General features: G+C 46.2%; 1 protein-coding gene across 6 annotated transcripts in view; it reads left to right on the top strand.

Moving 5' to 3' along the window:
* The window catches only part of HRH1 (histamine receptor H1), an 83,812-nt gene that overhangs the window by 56,952 nt on the left and 6,812 nt on the right, over positions 1-20,048 (top strand). For 4 of the 6 annotated variants that reach the window (XM_081848243.1, XM_081848245.1, XM_081848244.1 and 1 more), the window contains exon 1: positions 3,163-3,968. The exons of 1 other annotated variant lie outside the window; for it this stretch is intronic. The gene's annotated coding sequence lies outside the window, so the exon portion shown is untranslated. Of the gene's footprint in view, positions 1-3,162; positions 3,969-20,048 lie in introns of those variants that run through there. One more of the 6 variants, XM_081848247.1, reaches the window with a different exon arrangement.

Raw genomic sequence — 20,048 nt, forward strand, 5'->3', positions numbered from 1 at the left:
TAGACTAGATGACCCTCAGTATCCCTTCCAGCTATACAGTTCTATGATTCTATGATCTTTCAGATCAGTCATGACAGGATTAATTCATCCCAAAACATAACAAAATTAAATTCTTTTTTTGTTGTTGCCATTATTTAAATTTTAAAAACTTTGCAAGTTTCAGTCTTCACCATGAAAGACAAGATAGCTCAGGCATGAAGGAATATATTTCTTAATCAGAGGATAAATCACTCTCATTGCATTGCACAGGTTGCATGCAATTTGAGCCAGCTGATCATTTCCGGGAGCAATGTAATTTGAATTTCATTTTTATTGCATTAACCTTGTTTCCTTATATGAGATGGCTCCTTACACTAACAAGTTTTGGGACACAGCAGTAAAGACGAGCATTAATATTGGCTGTGGATGCCCACCCAACCTGATTTATGGCCCTGATTTACTGATCCAGATCATGCCCAGTCCAGATTGTGCCCCAGAAAATACAGATCTCCAAAAATCCCACTGATTTCCAGTGGAAAGCCAAAGCAGTCCCAGCTTTCTCATTTTATCACAAATGGAATCTGCAGATATGGTAGCCCCTACAAAGTGGATTAACCGTTCCAAATTTCAGACAGGTAGCTCCAGGTGTTTTCATGTTAATCACCTTTATTTTTTTATGTTTTCAAAGTAAAATGACCATTTTTATTTTCCCCCACGTAGGGGCATGAAATTTTACAGGCCTGCTAGCCCCTACAACAGGGGATTCAGACTGCCAAATTTCAGAGTTGTAGCTTCAGGGGGTTTTATGCTATCCATCTTCAAAAAAGGTTCTTTCTTTTTAAAAAAGACTGTTGAGTACTTAATTCTTCTGTGTTTGGCCTTTCACTTCTATAACAGTTTTGAAAAACAGTTCCCTGGAGGCACAACTATCTCCAGGCAGAAAAAAACAGATGACACCCTTGCCTGGCAGGCACTGAGATGCGTCTCCTGAGTGATGCAGGGCTGATTTACAAAGCAGCAAAATGGGCAGGCATGTAGACAGGCAGAGCAGCAGCAAGGAGAGAGGCATGCCATGGGCAGGCAGCATAGGCAGGCAGAGCCTAGTGGGCAGGAGGGGGGAAATAACATGCACACAAAACAACCCGGGACTCTTTTGAGGGGCAGATTGTCACAGCCAAGAGAAAAAATAAACCATGGAGCCACAAGAAGATGCTGTCACATAGGAGGCAAATTGCCAACAGCAGGAGCAGTGAGTGAGAAGGGAAATAAAGTATTTTATTTAGTCATTGCCTAAGTGTTTTCCTAAGTTAACTGTTAGGGTATAAAACAACAGAGTATTAAGGATTGATTAGGAAAGGATTGGCATAAGCAGTGCTTTTTTCCTATAAAAATACTGTATTGGCCTGATTATATTATATAAGCTGTACCCAAATATAAGCCGCACCTTTAAAATGGGAGGGCAGGGGGAAGAAAAAATACCCGAATATAAGCCGCTCCATTCCTTGCTGCTTCTGGCTACATACTGGGGGGTGGGGGTGGAAGTGTGCTGTGTTTGCCAGTGGCCTTTCCCCTTCCTTGCTCTCCCTTCCCGGCCTTGGGGGAAGAGGACAGGGGACTACACGCGGGGCGGGCACTGCTTTGCCCTGCACTTATGGCTACATACCGTACGGTCACGAATATAAGCCACACTTTAAATTTGGAGAAAAAGTGAGGCTTATATTCAGGCCAACTCACCATGGAGTTGTTACAGTAAGTGCCACACTTTTTAACAACAAAAGAGGTGCCAGTACTGTGTACCCTTGAGTACCCCCTTGAAAAAACAGCACTGGGCATAAGGGGATATAAACCAGGGTGGTCCGCAAGGCCCTTTTTCGGTGGCCCTTGCGAAGTACCAAAGGAGCATCATTATCGGCAATGGGAATTGGAATGACAACATCTGAGATCCCTCCCCCGCAGTTAATGCCTGGTGGTGGCAGCAATAAATTCCCTGTGCACGCACAAGATGGCACTTTAGGGCAGGCATAGGCAAACCCGGCCCTCCAGATGTTTTTGGACTACAACTCCCATCATCCCTAGCTAACAAGACCAGTGGTCAGGGATGATGGGAGTTGTAGTCCAAAAACATCTGGAGGGCTGAGTTTGCCTATGCCTGCTTTAGGGGTTCGGCACTGAGCAAGAAGTGAAAGAGGAAGCTGAGGTAGGACCATAGAGAAGTGAGCGGGCCAGCGACGAGATGCCGGAGGCCACATGCATCTTCTTCCTTTCTCAAACCACTTTCCAGCTGGGAGCTTCACACTCCTGGAAAAAGGGAACCAAAGGACCCGGTAGATCCTTGGGCAGCTGCAGCTCTTCCTGTGAAAGGAACCCAGTGAGAGAGGTGGTCACCCAGCAAACTTCATTGCCATGTGAGGATTTGAACCCTGGTATCCCAGGCCTTAGCCCAACACCTAATTATTGGAGCAGGGGTAGGCAACCTAAGGCCCAGGGGCCGGGTGCAGCCCAATCACCTTCTCAATCCGGCCTGAGGATGGTCCAGGAATCAGCGTGTTTTTACATGAGCAGAATGTGTCCTTTTATTTAAAATGCATCTCTGGGTTATTTGTGGGGCACATGAATTCATTCATTATTATTATTTTTTCAATATATAGTCTGGCCCACCACGTGGTCTGAGGGATGGTGGACCAGCCCACGGCTGAAAAAGGATGCTGACCCCTGTATTAGAGTCTAATTTCTACATTTGAACTGTGACACCCCAATGGCTGCTGCTACACTGGTATTCTCCACAGCAAAATGTGTCAAGTAGAGAAGGAAAACGTCCATGTACAGGAGTCTTATCTGTGCATATGTTTATTTTTGCCCAGTTTTCCCTGAGGCATTACATGGGGTTTTTTTTAAAGACTGGTCTGTCTTTCGTTGCCCCAATCCCCCGACGACCCAGAGGAAGCTTGGCGTGCGCTTCCTGCTCCTTCCCCAAGGTAGCCCCTGTGTTTATGCCACAGATTCCCCAACGGTAAAAATGCAGCAAGTCCTCGTGCTCGACAACTGGAGGAAGCCTTCAACAGGTGCCGTGAGGGAAACTTGGTCTCAGAGCCTGGCCATGGAAACTCTTCCTTTCTCATCAAACACCGAGCCCACGCAGTGCTGCCTCTAACTTGCAGTCAGAGCGGGCGCGCAACACAAAAGGAAATCACCTCAGAAAAAGACGCGGGGCCTGCATGGTCCTTGGGGGCGGGGATGTTTGGCGTAGGCATGAAAAGATATCTGCATGCTGGTGGGTGCCGGCCGGCTGAGGAGCCGCGTTTGGCTCGGGATCCCCTTGAAGCCCCAAAGAGCGCGCAGGGCTTCAATCCTTTAATCCTGCGCGCGAGAGAGGTGAGAAAAGCGCGGCGCGGGCGGCAGGCGCGAGAAGGAAGGAGGCGCTGTGAAGTCAGCTCAGGCGGCGAGGAAGGATCCCCCCGGGAGTGGGAGTGAGTTGGCCAGCCGGCGGCGGCGGCGGCAATATAGGCGCCCCCTCCTCTGTTCCAGGCAGCCACTTACGAGCGGCTCACTTGAGCGGCGCTTCGAGTTCGCGCGGGGCGGGAAGGAAGCCGGACTTCTTTCCGAAGAGGATAGAGCTGGCCCGGTCCCAAGCCTTTGAGGTGCAGCCCAAGGCTCTTTTGCATTTCTGGGGAAACGGCTCCCCGCCCGCCCACTCGGCGCAAAACTGCAGCGCGAGGCGAGCAACCTCTGCGGGAGTGACTGAGCTCGGAGGGGAAGCCTCCGGAGTTCAGGCGTAACCAACAGAGCTGGGTGAGGTTGCTCGCGCTTGGAGCGGCGGGACTTTCTCCCTCTGCTCTCCGAGCCCGCCGGAACAGGACCAGCAGCGACAAGAGGCTGTGGCGCCTTCTCCGGCTTGCAGACCGGCTGAAGCCTCGGGAAGTTCTCGGCGCCCATTTGTCAAGAGAAGGGCAACTTTGGCGTCAGTTCTTCTCTGCCTCAGTTCCACGTCGGTGAGTAAGTAAAACGCGGGAGGATGGCGGAGCGGGGAGATGACATCCACGGGGGACGTCTGGCTTTCCTCGGGGGTTGTTACCATCTTTTTCTACCCTACTGAGGGAATAGGCTGGAAAGCATTTGGTAGTGAGGGAGAAAAGAAACTGGTGTTTGGGACAACCAAGCCTCTGACTTGCAGACTGCAGTCCAAAAGAGTTGCAGAAAGGGGCAGCGGGGTTGGGAGCGAGGGGGCAGAAGGAGCAGGATAAACATTTATTTGGTTCATAAAAACAGTGAGGGCTGGCCCATAAGGGCCAATGGGGCACTACTGCCCTCAGGCAGCCCAGAAGGTGCCACTGCCTGTCACGTTTCCCTGCAGGGAATTAGATTCGTTAGTTCTGCCTGTCACTGTCTTAGCCTCTGCCTGATGTTTGCTTCCCTGCCTACTGCTCTACCATTCTCACTGGGCAGAAGCTGTAAGGAACAAAATGGTCCAGGCTGCAATTCTAAAAAGATTTATCAAGGGATACCATCAGCAGCAGCATCATTTTTAAATTTGTATACCGTCTTTCTATCTCACAATACTCAAGGCGGTTTACAAGCTGAAGAAACAAAAAATGTACATCTTATAACAAACTAATGCAATACAAAAATGTGATAATAAAACATAACTTTAAAATAGGCAGCCTACATCAACAAAGTAACATTCAACAATCATTAGACCAGTATAAAATAATAATACCAACATATAAAAGTTAAACAGAAATCCACTCAACAGTTGCAATAAATAATATCTAAAATATCATCAATAAAACAACATCAATATGCCCCATTAAGCTCGGTGAGACTTCTGAGTAAACCCACTAAGGCCTGGGCTTTCTGTTTGTCTTCTATGGGGCTTTTTGAGAATCAATAATGATCTCTTGCATTGGCTTTCGATGACTCCTGCCCCAGTTAGGACCCAACTAAATTATATGGGAAATGTATGGTTGTGTTTTCCCTGTCTGTGGTGTGTGGGATCTTAAAAAATAAAATCAATAACAGCAGCAGGCACCCTCAGATCAGGAACTCAGCAAGGGAGAAAGGTGGCTGAACTCCACTCCATTATTGCCCAAATTAACACACACCCCAGTTGGTATTTATCCCCAGAGTTATGTTCCTTTTGTGCCAACCCTAACCATAGAGCCTTCTTTCCAACCACACAAATCTTTAAAATGATGCCATGCTTTCAACATGCTTCCCACATAACAGCTTTTTAGAGAGTGGTGATAGATTACTTCGATTTGGAAGACACCAGCTTACGTTATTGGATGCTAGAAATCCTTACATTTCAATAACCTGGGTGGTCTCAAATTTTCCTGTGGGCTGTGATGGCGACTAAAAGCAATGACACCAGAATTTTATCCCCCACCCCAAAAGTGAGGGGCAAGGCCCTTCCTTGTTTGCCTCCTCTGAGAGAGGTCTGGAGAGTATCAACACAAGAACCATTTTTGCAGAGCCTCTCTTGTTTTTGGAATGTTCTCCCCAGGGAGGTTCAGCTGGTGCCTTCATTATACACCCGATCTTTGCCTGATCAACATCCTATATACCATATTTATGCAAATCTAATGTGCCACCGAATCTAATGCACACCTCAGTTTTCAAAACCTTGAAATCAAAAAGTATTTGCTGGGGAATTTAAATGTGCCATAAAACTAATGTGCATCCTAATTTTTGTGACAAAATTTGGCCAAAAAAGTGTGCATGACATTCATGTAAATATGGTACATTTTGTTTGTGGACTTTTTTGTTTGTTTTTGTTTTTATTATGTACAGTGGTACCTCAGGTTACAGACGCTTCAGGTTACAGACTCCGCTAACCCAGAAATAGTACCTAGGGTTAAGAACTTTGGATGAGAACAGAAATTGGGCAGCGGCGGCAGTGGGAGGCCCCATTAGCTAAAGTGGTACCTCAGGTTAAGAACAGTTTCAGGTTAAGGACAGACCTCCAGAACGAATTAAGTTCTTAACCCAAGGTACTACTGTATTTTCTGTTTTTAGCTTGTTCTTTTATGCTGGGAAGATTTGTGGATGGAGAGCGATATATAAATTTAATAAATAAATATTTTTTTAAACAAACAAACAACAAACTACATTCTCATAGCTTGCCCTAATTCAGGCAGGATCATAGCAAGGCAATTCTGCAAATATTTGTTCACAGGTACGAGGAAGTGCAGTTTAGAATACTGCTGCTCTGTCTCTTTGGTGTTGTAATGAATTATTTTCTGCATGTGATGAAGTAGTCAAATAGCTTCTTGCCTACAGGCATGCTAGAATCAAAGATTATATAGAGCAGGGCTGGAGAACAGAGTCACCCATCCACCCATGTTGTTGAATGCACATCATCCCCAACCAGCGAGGTAGTAGTCAAGGGAAACAGATATTAAGAACATAAGAACACCTTGCTGGATCAAGCTAACTGCCCATCTAGCTCAGTATCCTGTTCTCACAGTGGCCAACCAGATGCCTGTGGGAAACCAGGGAGTAAAACATGAGCACAAGAGCACTCTCCCCTCCTGTGGCTTCCAGCAACTAGCACTCAGAAGAATTGCTGCATCCAAATGTGGAGGTAGAATGTAGATCATAGCCATCATGGCTAGTAGCCATTGATAGTCCTGTTCTCCATGAATTTGTCTAATCGTCTTTTAAAGCTATCCAAATGGGTGGCCATGCTGTGGGAGCGAGTTCCTAACAACATCAGGAGGCCCAGCATCATCCCAAAAGTGTTGGGCTTCATGGAAAAGTCTTAGGTGAAATCAGCTCTAAAAAGGTTACTGGAAATATGCCCTCTCTAGTTTTTGAGCAAGTGTCCAAAATCATAGGCAACATAAGAGTAGACAAAAGTTGAAGCTTACTCAGTACCAATTTTTCAGCTAGTGTGCATTGTGAGTATACACAATATACACCAGGGATGGTGAATTCCTGGCCTGCAGGCAGTCGGTGACATAAAGCTTAGTTTCGCCCCTGCCTGGAGGCCTTGTATAACCTGCCAAGCCTTTTAAATAGGCTTGCCCAACCCCCAACTGGATATGCCAGTCGTATCACCAGCGGCACTGAGGAGTGCTGAGGAGCAGGCTGGAGTTAGGAAATGAGAATGAGTCTTCTAGTCTGCACCAATATTTCATGAATGCTGTTGATGGCCAAATACTCAGGAAACATTTAACAATTTTTATTTAACAAAAATGTTGTATTGTTTGATTGTAAGAAGCCCTCTAAGCGGAGCAGTTCCAAACACTCTTTCCTTTTTCCTGAGTGTTCTGATCTGCCCTGCAGTGACTCTTAATGACCAGGGGTAGGCAACCTAAGGCCCGGGGGCCGAATGTGGCCCAATCGCCTTCTAAATCCGGCCCGCAGACAGTCCAGGAATCAGCGTGTTTTTACATGAGTAGAATGTGTCCTTTTATTTAAAATGCATCTCTGGATTATTTGTGGGGCATAGGAATTCATTCATTTCTCCCCCCAAAATATAGTCCGGCCCACCACATGGTCTGAGGGATGGTGGACCGACCCACGGCTGAAAAAGGTTGCTGACCCCTGCTTAATGACAGTGGTATGGCACCAGAGCAGAGAGCACTAGGGGACGAAAATCATGTCATCCCTGGCACAATTGAAAGGACAACATCAAAGTGCAAATTCCAAAGCGCTATGGGCCAAGAACAGGGAAAGGCCCTGAGACACAGAGAATGTAAAATCAGATGGTGGAATTGAGCAGATCTTCACAACTTGCATTTGCAGGGGGGCTTAGTCAAAAGCTTCCCTCATCCCACCTACCAATGAGCCTGAAATAAAATACTGGGTTGTAGTCAACTAACATTTATTCAAAGTAGTCCCATTGAAATGAATGGATCTAATATCATTAATGTCAATGGGTCTACTCTGAGTAAACATTAGTTGGCTTCAATCTATTGTGTGCATGTGCTCTCGTGTGGGTGCCCACATTCTTGGAGAGTGGCATACAGCCCAAGAAGTACCGTAGGTTTCCAGAAGGCAGTGTGTCCCTTTGGCTGAAATTCACTAACCCCGAAAAACATTAATATATACTGTAGATTTGTTGCAGATTTGCAATCCTAGAAGAGCTAAAATCCTAGTGCTCTTTCACAGTCCAACCTGTCTGGTAATAACAGGAAGTAGAGAAAATTAGTTCCGAATTAGTTGATGTGTTTATTCCTTGCAAAATTTAACTTTGCAATGATAATTCACTACAGAGGAAATAATGGTAATAACTCTGTGAGCAAGCATAATTACTCTCTGCATTTTTTAAATCGCGCAAAACCCTAATTGTGTTTGTTCAGAAAATAATCCACAGTTGAATTGCATCATTGGTTCCCACTCACTTCTGCTGCCACTAAAAAAGAAGAAATAAGTACTTCCTTGCTGTCTACCACATCTCCCCTACAGATTGAGTCACCATTTTTCCTGCCATGGCTTTGACTCAGAAAAGCAGTGATTGGGCATCGTAGACACAATGGCTGCAAAAATGTTGTAGACTGAAAAAAAGTGTCATCTTCCATATGCAATTGTAATTTGCTATGAAATCTCATATGTGTACACATGCTCCACATGTATATTAAAAATGTGGGAGAAGCAGGACTCCACCCTGATATTCCCAGCCCTGACGTAACCCCAAATATCTGTGCATTGAATAGAATGTGTATAAAATAGTGATTATGTATGCACAGTTGTATACATACAGTTCCACATGATTCAGACCCCTGTGAAAACGAGGGCCCTAGTCTTATAAAATGTCTATACAGGTAGCTCCTTTTTACTTGTTCCTCTAAACAGGCAAATGTTTGTGGTGCAAGATGCATGCCAGCATCAAGTTTGGGGGCAGCCAGTGGCGAATGATCCAAATCCCATCCACATATTTAGTGACTATGTCAAGAACATATGAGTAGAGCGGGGGTAGTCAATGAGGCACCTTCTAGAAGTTGTTAAACTACAACTCCTATTATCCCTTCCCACTGGCCATGTTGGCTGGGGCTGGCAGGAGTTTGTGTCCAGCAACATCTGAAGGGCACAATGTTTGTCTATCCGTAAAACAATTCCAAAACTCAACATAAAGTATTAGGAAGTTGCCACTATTTTGGACAGGATTCCTATGAAGCCACAGCAGTAGAATTTAAGGTGATGCTTTTGTTGTACTGCACACTACTTAATTTCTTGAGTTTTCAAAAGAGCTTTGCATGCCACCTCCTTTCTGGTATTTATCTCCATGGCTATTGCTTCTGCTATTTCTTGGACCCACCGGTCCTCCCACACTGGAAGTTCACATTGGTGGAAAGACAGAAGTTTTCCTGGCTCTTGCCCAACACATGCAAAAAGGGCTCTTACTTGGAAGTTTCAAGAGAGATCTTTATTCAGGCAAGTAACAATACAAGCCCAGCAGAAGATACAGGGCTCAGGAGTCGTGGTGCAGGAGTAGGGCAAGAAGCTCAAAACTGGATGGAAGCAATGGAGATGTCCAACAAGCTATCCATTGTTCTGCAGCCTCTGACCTGCTTCTTTGTGGGGTCTGGCTTTGGACCAGGCCACAACATGAAAGTTACGCCATGGTTTGACTAACTGTTATGTGTGAAACTGGGCTCATAGTTTATTTCCCTCAAGCAAACAATGAGTTGTAAGCCAAGAACAAACCTTATGATTTGCTTGGAGAGAGAAAAAGCATGAGCCTGGGCTCAGACATAATGCTAGGCCAAACCAGGGCTTAACTCCTGGTCCTCTACCAGCAGCAGAAGCCTGGGAAAGGTGAAGCAGTCATGGTCTCCTCTCTGTACATCATCATGCCTGTTCATTTGCACTTAGCCATGGCTTGGCTTAGCATTATGTCTGAACCAGGCCAGTGTCTAGCTGAATGACTGCCATGATGAGTGGTATATGTGGATGGGGCTTGTATGTTGGAAGGATTCAAGGTTGGAGTATGTTGCATTTTCTTGTGAAATCTCTGTTGATGGGAGATGGGACATCCAATGTCAGGGGTCCCTAGGTTTTGGTTTACTTTTCCACATAGAACTGAAGTGCAGTTATTCCAAATTACACTTGGAAGGTAGTACACTTGTCTCATATTTTGTCTATGTTTAAACTCAGATTAGATCATTAATAATTATTCAGATATTGCCCTGTTAAAAAAGTATCACTCTTTCAACTCCAGTCCAGTATTCTTCTAGTTGCCACTTATTTTGTTTGTGACTAGGGCAGCACATTTTAGTGACTCATTCCAACTAAAGTGCTTACTAATTTAGACAATGAACAATTTGTTAGCTGGAAGAGCCAGAACTAATAAACTAGTTGTTTATGTTCTGTGGACAATCTGAGGCCTTTGTGGTATTTGAATAATGCATTAAAAACAACAACCCAACCATGTCCTTCAAAATGCTGCAGAGAAGTGGAGACAAATCACAATTAAAATTAACTTCATTTTCTGTGGAAACTGTATTGGTAAAGTACAATAATCACATGAAGCCCCATGGATATGGATGAAGGACTAGAAAATAAAGTATCAGAAATGTACAAGATTTGACATTCATGTGTTTACTGTGCTGAAGACTGATGGAAAACATTTTTGTTGAATTGCATCTATGTTGTTTATATTTTATCAGCTTTTCTTGATACTAAGTCTTTTTCTTCCACTAATGGTGTATCTGAAGCCACTGGTCCCTTCTACTATATAGTAGCTTGTTTTTGTGATTTAGATACAGTATCTTCAACCTTTTCAGACCCACTTTTAACCAAAACATGCATTTGGGGACCCATTTCTTAATCATTTATCATATATTTGCATGGTGGTAGTGCTCCTGTTGAGACCCACCAGTGGTCCCGATCCACCAGTGATCTAGATGATTATGGTGAGTGTGGAATATCCTGTTTGAAGGGCCTGTAACTGTGGCATGCAGCATTTGGGGAAGACCCATAGCCCCTCAGTAGTAGAGCACATGTTGCTGGAATCTCAGGTAGAGCTAGGAAGGATTCTGGTCTCAAACAGTATACACTACTGAGCTAGATGAACCAATGATTTGACTCAGTCGAAGGCAGCTTCCTGTGTTTCTAACGTTCCCAGCATTCCACGTAGGCATGGACCCAGAGTTGTCCTTCTTTGAACAGAAGGTTCTTTCTATTCATGGAAGGACATCCATCCTTCCACTGGCACAAGGAAGGGAGGCCATTTTTGTTGATTCTCCCATCCCCTTGCCAGTGCCATCTCCCATGCTGTTTTGAATGCCCCCACACCAGCCTTCCATAGTAGATTTGTGGGGAGCAAAGTGGGGTGCAGGGAGAAGGGTGAATCTGCAGAAAAAATGTCCTCCAAAAATGCTACAGGCAATTTTTTAAAAATGATCCATTTTTCTTTCAACATTCTTCTTCCAAAAAGTATAATGTTGTACAGTAATTAGATCAACTTACTTCTACTCTCCTAGCCTGAGCTAATGATACCATGTGGAATTCAGACTGGATGATTTAGTGAAAGAAAACACACATGGAGAAAGACATCTGCAGATGGAAGATATTAAAAACAAAGATGGAAAGCAAAAAAAAAATGTGTTGTCTTCCAAAAGCTGGATGGATGGAAAATGAAAAATAGCATTATCCTTATCAAACAAAACAGTAAAGGAATAGTTCTCAGCAGTGCATTTTCAGTGTGTGTGCTCTCTCTCTCTCTCTCACACACACACACTCACTCTCTCTCTCTCTCACACACACACACATATTCACACTCACTCACTTGTACATATAAAGCGTGTTCTCCTTCATGGAGAGCACATGTTGCGGTGGGGGCCGCCAGGACACTCCAAAGTTGGGGGCGGGCTAATTGATCATTGGCCACTGATGCGATTGGGGCTTCCCTTTTTGTTGGGAAGAAGTTAATGTTGCCATTTATTGATTGACAACCAGAAATAGTAAAACTCCTTGCACGAGGCTAGGGCTTCCTCTTTTCGCCCGTGCATTGGATTGCCTGTCCCTCCCTCCCTAGAATAGGGTTGTTCGCTTTGACCTTGCTATGCCTGTCATGGGGTTGTCTGCTTTGGAGCGGGAGCCTGGTAGGAATTGTGTCCGTCTTGCTGATTGGCTGGGGCCATTTGGTTTTTGCCTACTGCATAGCAAATCGTCACAACTTGTAAGGTTAGGCATTGGTTTATGGTTTGGTTGGTTGAGGGGCATGGATTGGCTGTGCCTGCCCCTCTAATGCTGCTGCTGCAAGGGATTCCGTTAAAGGAATTGGGAGCTAACTATTGCTTGTCCACTCTGTCAAGGGGGCTCGGGCCATAGCAATGAGCTCCTGGTTGCATTTGGGGTGAGGGCAGGTTCCCTGCTCCGCGTAACCCCCAAGTGTATTCCCCCATTCTGACTTTCGCATCATGCGGAATGTCAGTCTGTCCCCCATGGTGGGGGCAGATAGTCGCAACCAATGCCTACGCAACCACTCATAAATTTGTATTTTAATAAAGTTGTGGCCAAAATTATGCCAAAAATCTTAAACAAAAATTTCTGTGTGATGTGTGAGTTATTGGGGTGGACCTGGGGACCTCGACACGCAACCAGCAGCTCCCAAACTTCTCCCCACAGACAACTTGGGAATTGCTGGTGGTCTTGGCAGACTGCATAATGATTTTTCTGCTGGTTGTAGCTATTTTAATTTTACATTGCTGGCAATTTATGTGTTTTAAAACTAGCTTTCTGTAAGACATTGTGAAATCCATTGTGGAGCTTCATAGTGCTAGTGATAAAGATAAGAAATAAGCAATGTCAGATTGCCCTTCAAGAAACTGGTTATTTGTGTGTTATAGTCATAACATGCTTCTTTTATATAGCATTTTTTTAATTGCAGCCATTAAATCTTCATGAGTTCAAGTAAGGTATTTAAGCTTTTGTGGTATATTGAGGGTTCAGAGAAAACAATAATAAATTCTTCGAATTCATTTCTGTCCTGCTGAACGTCTCTGTCAAAGGGAGCTGATAATTAAGTGATTTGAAATAGGGAGCAGGCTTTCCATGGTTGCAAAAGAAGTGGAACATTTCAAAAGTTAACAAGGAAAATATGAATGTTTTCAAAACAGTAGCTGGGAAATATTTGGGGATTTTGTGTACCGATCAAATAAACTTATATATTCTCATAAATCTAAATAAATTACAGTCTTGTGTGCTCTGTTTTTAGACACAAATACAAATTCTGAGGCTGATTATTCTCTGGCCACATTAATAATTTCCAAGCTCTATTGTTTTTCTATATGGTTTTTGTTATTTGTGCTGTCTTAAGATAAAGTAATTTTGCTTTGATGTAGCATTTTGCATTTAGCAAGAGTCTTTTTCTGTTGATTTCTGTTCCTATTGATGTTTTTACACAAGACCCACTTGGACAATAAGTACCATGCAAAATGAAACCAAAAAGGCTTACCATAATTCTAATAATAAGCACTAATTAATTTTGGGGGAAATAATAATTAATGGAGAGAAGGGCCATAGTTCAGTGGTAGGTAGAATATTTGCTTTGCTTGCAGAAGAGCCCAGGTAGGGCTGGGAGAGTTCTCTGCCTAAAACCCTATAGAGCACTGCTAATTAGTTTAGACAATACTGAGTGAGATGGACTGAATATAAGGCAGCTTCATAAGTTCTGCTAATTATCTTTAAGAACAGGGGTCAGCAAACTTTTTCAGCAGGGGGCCAGTCCACTGTCCCTCAGACCTTGGGGGGGATGGACTATATTTTGGGGGGGAAATATGAAAGAATTCCTATGCCCCACAAATAACAGAGATACATTTTAAATAAAAGTTCACATTCTACTCATGTAAAAACATGCTGCTTCCCGGACCGTCCGTGGGCCAGATTTAGAAGGCGATTGGGGTGGATCTGGCTCCTGGGCCTTAGTTTGCCTACCCACGTTTTGGAACCTATAACCATGAGTACTATTTTGCCACTCTTCCCGTTCAAGCACTGAAGGATTCAAAGGGACTGAATGTTGTCAGGTCTAGCTCAGTGTTTCCCAACCTTTTTTGGGCAAAGGCACACTTGTTTCCTGAAAAAAATCTCGAGGCACACCGCCATTAGAAAATGTTTAAAAAATTAACTCTGTGCCTATATTGACTATATATAAAGTAACTCTCTTTAATAGGAATCAAATAAACACAAAGAAAGTATTTTATAATTACTTTATTATGAAATAGTAAGTACCGTATTTTTCGTCCCATAGGACGCTCCGTCCCATAGGACGCACCTACTTTTTTGAGGGGGGAAATAAAGGAAATTTTTTTTTCCTTTATTTCCCCCCCAAAAAACCAGGTCGGGGAACAGTGGGATGGCGGTGCTGCGCCTCCCCGCTGTCCCCCGAGCTTGTGGGGCTGGCCCATGTCTGCCTGGCGCGAGGGGCGCTCTGCTTCAGGGCTCCCCGCGCGTCCGGCGGCAGGCTACAGTCCGCAGCATGGGGAACCCTCTGTTTCAGGGCGCCCCATGCGCCCCCCGGGTGCGCAAGGCTTGCGGACACCTGCGTGGAGCACGGGGCGTCCTCTGAAGGGCGCCCCGTGCTCCGCGCTGCCAGCTGCCGCCCGCAAGCCTTGCGCTCCTGGGGGGAGATCCCCCGGGTGCGCAAGGCTGGCCAACACCAGCGCGGAGCACGGGGCGTCCTCCGAAGGGTGCCCCGTGCTCCGCGCTGCCAGCTGCCGCCCGCAAGCCTTGCGCTCCCGGGGGGAGATCCCCCGGGTGCGCAAGGCTGGCCAACACCAGCGCGGAGCACGGGGCGTCCTCTGGAGGGCGCCCCGTGCTCCGCGCTGCAGGCTGCTGCCCGCAAGCCTTGCGCTCCCGGGGGGAGATCCCCCGGTGCGCAAGACTTGCCAACACCAGCGCGGAGCACGGGGCGTCCTCCGAAGGGCGCCCCGTGCTCCGTGCTGCCAGCTGACGCCCGCAAGCCTTGCGCTCCCGGGGAGAGATCCCCCGGGTACGCAAGGCTTGCGGACACCTGCGTGGAGCACGGGGCGTCCTCCGAAGGGCGCCCTGTGCTCCGCGCTGCCAGCTGACGCCCGCAAGCCTTGCGCTCCCGGGGAGAGATCCCCCGGGTGCGCAAGGCTGGCCGACACCAGCGCGGAGCACGGGGCGTCCTCCGAAGGGCGCCCCGTGCTCCGCGCTGCCAGCTGACGCCCGCAAGCCTTGCGCTCCCGGGGAGAGATCCCCCGGGTGCGCAAGGCTGGCGGACACCAGCGCGGAGCACGGGGCGTCCTCTGGAGGGCGCCCCGTGCTCCGCGCTGCAGGCTGCTGCCCGCAAGCCTTGCGCTCCCGGGGGGAGATCCCCCGGGTGCGCAAGGCTGGCCGACACCAGCGCGGAGCACGGGGCGTCCTCTGGAGGGCGCCCCGTGCTCCGCGCTGCAGGCTGCTGTCCGCAAGCCTTGCGCTCCCGGGGGGAGATCCCCCGGGTGCGCAAGGCTGGCCGACACCAGCGCGGAGCACGGGGCGTCCTCCGGAGGGCGCCCCGTGCTCCGCGCTGCAGGCTGCTGTCCGCAAGCCTTGCGCTCCCGGGGGGAGATCCCCCGGGTGCGCAAGGCTGGCCGACACCAGCGCGGAGCACGGGGCGTCCTCCGGAGGGCGCCCCGTGCTCCGCGCTGCAGGCTGCTGCCCGCAAGCCTTGCGCTCCCGGGGGGAGATCCCCCGGGTGCGCAAGGCTTGCGGACACCTGCGCGGAGCACGGGGCGTCCTCCGGAGGGCGCCCCGTGCTCCGCGCTGCAGGCTGCTGCCCGCAAGCCTTGCGCTCCCGGGGGGAGATCCCCCGGGGGCGCAAGGTTTGCGGACACCAGCGCGGAGCACGGGGCGTCCTCCGGAGGGCGCCCCGTGCTCCGCGCTGCAGGCTGCTGCCCGCAAGCCTTGCGCTCCCGGGGGGAGATCCCCCGGGTGCGCAAGGCTTGCGGACACCAGCGCGGAGCACGGGGCGATGGGATGTGGGAGGGAGCTCGCTCCCCGCCCCGCGTGTGCTCGCCGCCGCCGCCCCGCCTCTCGCCGCCCGACTCGCCCGCCTCCCTCCCACGGCACACCAGCCGACGTCCCGCGGCACACTAGTGTGCCGCGGAACACCGGTTGGGAAACACTGGTCTAGCTGAATGTCCCCCAACTTCCTACTTGGCGACTTCTTTATGGACACAGGTGAGCTAAGGGTACTGTTGGCCTGAATTTGCATTCAGAAGCAACAATATACTGATATGTAAAAACACATATATGCCACCAAAGGCCTGTCCACATTTCCATTTGCCCCATGCTTTCTAGCCGTGGGTCTGAGGGGCTTTTCGTTTGCCCCATCACTGTCCCCAGGAAAACCCAATGTTTACCTACTCCTAAACTAATGGTCTTATATAACGTTAAGCAGTTTTGGATAAATTTACTCAGTCCTTCATGTTATTTAAACATGCATGGGTCTGAGTGACAGGTGCCTTCATTACATATCTTTAGGCTCTTATCACACACCTTTGGCTAATGAAACAATCTATTGCCTTTTAAACTTTGTATGAGGGGGGAGGGTTATTGTTTCTGTTTGTTGCTGTGTTATGTATGTTTGTGTTTTTATGTTGTAAACCTCCCAGTGATCTGATGAAGGGCAGTATAGACATTTAATTAATAATAGTAATAATACAGGGGCCCTTTTCAGAAGGTGATATGCATTACTTCATTTATTCCACATCATGGGAAGTAGTCTGCTGTGTTTGAAAGCCTTCCTGATTATTCTGTTGAGTCCTGCTCTGCTGAGTCCTGCTCCGAGTTTAGCACCTGTAAACAGCATATAAATCAAATCAAGCTCCCCTGCTCAGGCTTCAGTTTTGTTAAGACTTTGGTTATGTTTTTCAGAACAGGTTTTGTTTTCTTTTGAAGTTTTACATTAAAAGTGAAACCTCATGCAACAATTGAAATTTTGCTGTATCCAAAATATGATATTGCCCTGTAGTGTGTCATGACTATTCTTTTCCATCCCTCCTGATCAATTTTCCTTGTTATGTTCAGCTCCATCAAAGCTTGATAATCTGACTGAACTATTAAATGTATTGGCATTGAAGATCTAATGCAATCTCTTCAAACATCAACTACTTAAGACACTTCTAAATTGTACTTTTTGTGCATTGCATGTGAAAGATTCAAGCATATGTAGTCAGAGACCTCTAAAAATAATATCAACAGTGAACCAGCAATTCCTTTTCTTGTCCATATAAGTACAGCAACACCATAGAAGAAATCCTTATCTCTTTCTTAAACTCAGCAATACTTATTATCTATTTTGCATATGTTGTGTTCATTTCTGGGGTTTTTAGGCAAAGCTAACATTGTGATTAGAGAAGTCCACTTATCTTCACAATATTATGCTTTATCATGGTTGGTAAACATAACCAATCTTCATTTGTGGTTTCCACACATTTCAGAAATATCTTCAAAGCCTTGTAAATTAAAGGATACAAATTACTTGGAGAATACATTAATCTATAATTAAACACAATGAAGTAATATTAACAATATTATATTAAAAGCATGCACACAGCAAAATGACACTGCTTACCAATTAACAGAAAGTTCTCTGTTTCCTTTTCTCAAATAGCGCTAACAAATTCTGTCTAGCATCTTCCTTTGGACCCAGTGGACCACACATAGAACTCTGCTTGCTTTGCATCTCCTTCCCATTCCACCCTTTTGCATCCACTTAAAACACCACTTCTGAGGAGGCTGCAGCAGCACAGGGACGTGGCCAGGGCTCACATAGGCTGTGTTCCATAAGCAGAAGTGTCTTTCTGTTTGCAGAAGACATGTTTAATTCAAAGCCATTGACTTCCAAACTATCTTTAAAAGCACCTGCTCTCCTAAACTGGACTCCAACTGCAATTGTTAGAGTAACAATTCATTATCAGATTTCGAAGACCAAATTGCTATTCATTTTTTAAAATAAGCAGTTATACCTCTTTGTCTTATCCAAAACTGCTTCTTACTGATCATGTAGATAGAAGATACATGGTTTTCGATATGTTGCTTTTCATTTTACTAGACCCCCTTCTAGGTGACCAAGGCTTCTATCAGAGTACTACTGTGAGGACAAGGAGAGTGCAGTAAATAAGGTAGTACTGATTCAGACTTCCAGCTCATTTTTATAATATCTGAGAACTTTCCTCCACAGAGCCCAATGAAAACCTTAATAAATTTAATGCTGCATATATGTGTTGACGGACTGACTTCAGGGAACAAAATGTACTTATTGGCTTGTATGTCATTACTTTTTCTTCAGCATTGTCACACTGATTGATGCAGGACTGCACAAGCTGGTTGCTCTTCTGGATCATTCTTTAATATGTGACTCAATCACTGCCATTGCTTAATCTGTCAAAGCCTGCTGGTGTAATATGCGTCCTTTCATTACCCCCCTCCTATACCTGTAGTCATACAAATGAAAATATCACAGTGAATCAATATTCTCATTTGATTGTCAGCCACAGCAGTTGTTTGTAGGTGTTAATTCACAAACCAACTTTTGCACCTGCTGTTTTTTTCCTGTGGATATCCTAAGAATGATTCATTCGATCTCTACCAGTAGTATAATATATATTGTTGTGATATTACTGTGTGCACGCTATGAATGAACTTGTTTTATTGGGCCACAGGCACAGCCCTATCTTAAGAATGGGGTGGGAAGTAGTTTATAGTTAGAAAATGGTTCAACAGACTGATTTGAAGCTTGGCAGGGAAAGTAGGTTTCAGGAAAGGTAAAGGGACCCCTGACCATTAGGTCCAGTCGCAGACGACTCTGGGGTTGCAGCGCTCATTTCGCTTGACTGGCCAAGGGAGCCGGCGTACAACTTCCGGGTCATGTGGCCAGCATGACTAAGCCGCTCCTGGCGAACCAGAGCAGCGCACGGAAACGCCGTTTACCTTCCTGCTGGAGTGGTACCTATTTATCTACTTGCACTGCGTGCTTTTGAACTGCTGGGTTGGCAGGAGCTGGGATTGAACAACGGGAGCTTACCCTGTCGCAGAGATTTGAACCGCTAGCCTTCTGATCAGCAAGCCCTAGGCTCTGTGGTTTAACCCACAATGCCACCCGTGTCCCAAGTTTCAGGATAGTTTGTGGCAAATTTGGGGTAGAAAACATAAGAAATGGCACACGTTCAGTGTGAACCTTATGTGAGAGAAGGTTAAGTGGAGAGGAGTTGCATGAAAAACTGTAAATCAATTTTCCATCATCTGGCCAGTTTGGGCCAGTAATTATAACATCAGTACTTCTGATTTCAACAGGGAAACAGTCATGGGCATAGCCAAGGGGGGCAGGGAGCAGCTGTTTCTCTCCCCACCCCACCCCCCAGGTAGATCAAGTAAAACAATAGAAATACTTAACTAACTGACCAGTCACATAGGTTTTACACCCCCTAACAAAAATCCTGCCCCCCCCAAAAAAATCCTGCCTACGCCCATGAAAACAGTTAGATCTGGTTCCCAAGTTCAGTCTTTCCCCTCATCTTACATTGTCAAGACAGAGAGATCACAGGAGTATGTACATTACGGTTGGAGGATGGATGGCGGCTAACGGATTGAGGTTGAATTCTGACAAGACAGAAGTACTGTTCTTAGGGGACGGGGGACAGGCTGGTGTGGAGGACTCCCTGATCCTGAATGGGGTAACTGTGCCCCTGAAGGACCAGGTGCGCAGTCTGGGAGTCATTTTGGACTCACAGCTGTCCATTGGACTCACATCACATCAATTCTGTGTATGTCCATCTGGTATGCAGGCTGAGACCCTACCTGCCCACAGACTGTCTTGCCAGAGTGGTGCATGCTCTAGTTATCTCCCACTTGGACTACTGCAATGCTCTCTATATGGGGCTACCTTTGAAGGGGACTCAGAAACTGCAATTAATCCAGAATTCATCCCCTTTGAAAATCTTTCAGATAGTTCCTTAAGTAATATGATAAATCACCTTACCTATATGATGAAACGAGAGGTATGAATCTTAACTGTCATTTACTGTGATACTACTGCAACTAGGATGTGGGAATAATTTATAAGGATAATTGTTCTTTGAATATGCTCATATTTTTCTTGTTTGATAGTGCTTCCCCCT

This window comes from Podarcis erhardii (genome assembly GCF_964252035.2).
Source record: "Podarcis erhardii genome assembly, chromosome: 2".
Taxonomy (NCBI): Eukaryota; Metazoa; Chordata; class Lepidosauria; order Squamata; family Lacertidae; genus Podarcis; species Podarcis erhardii.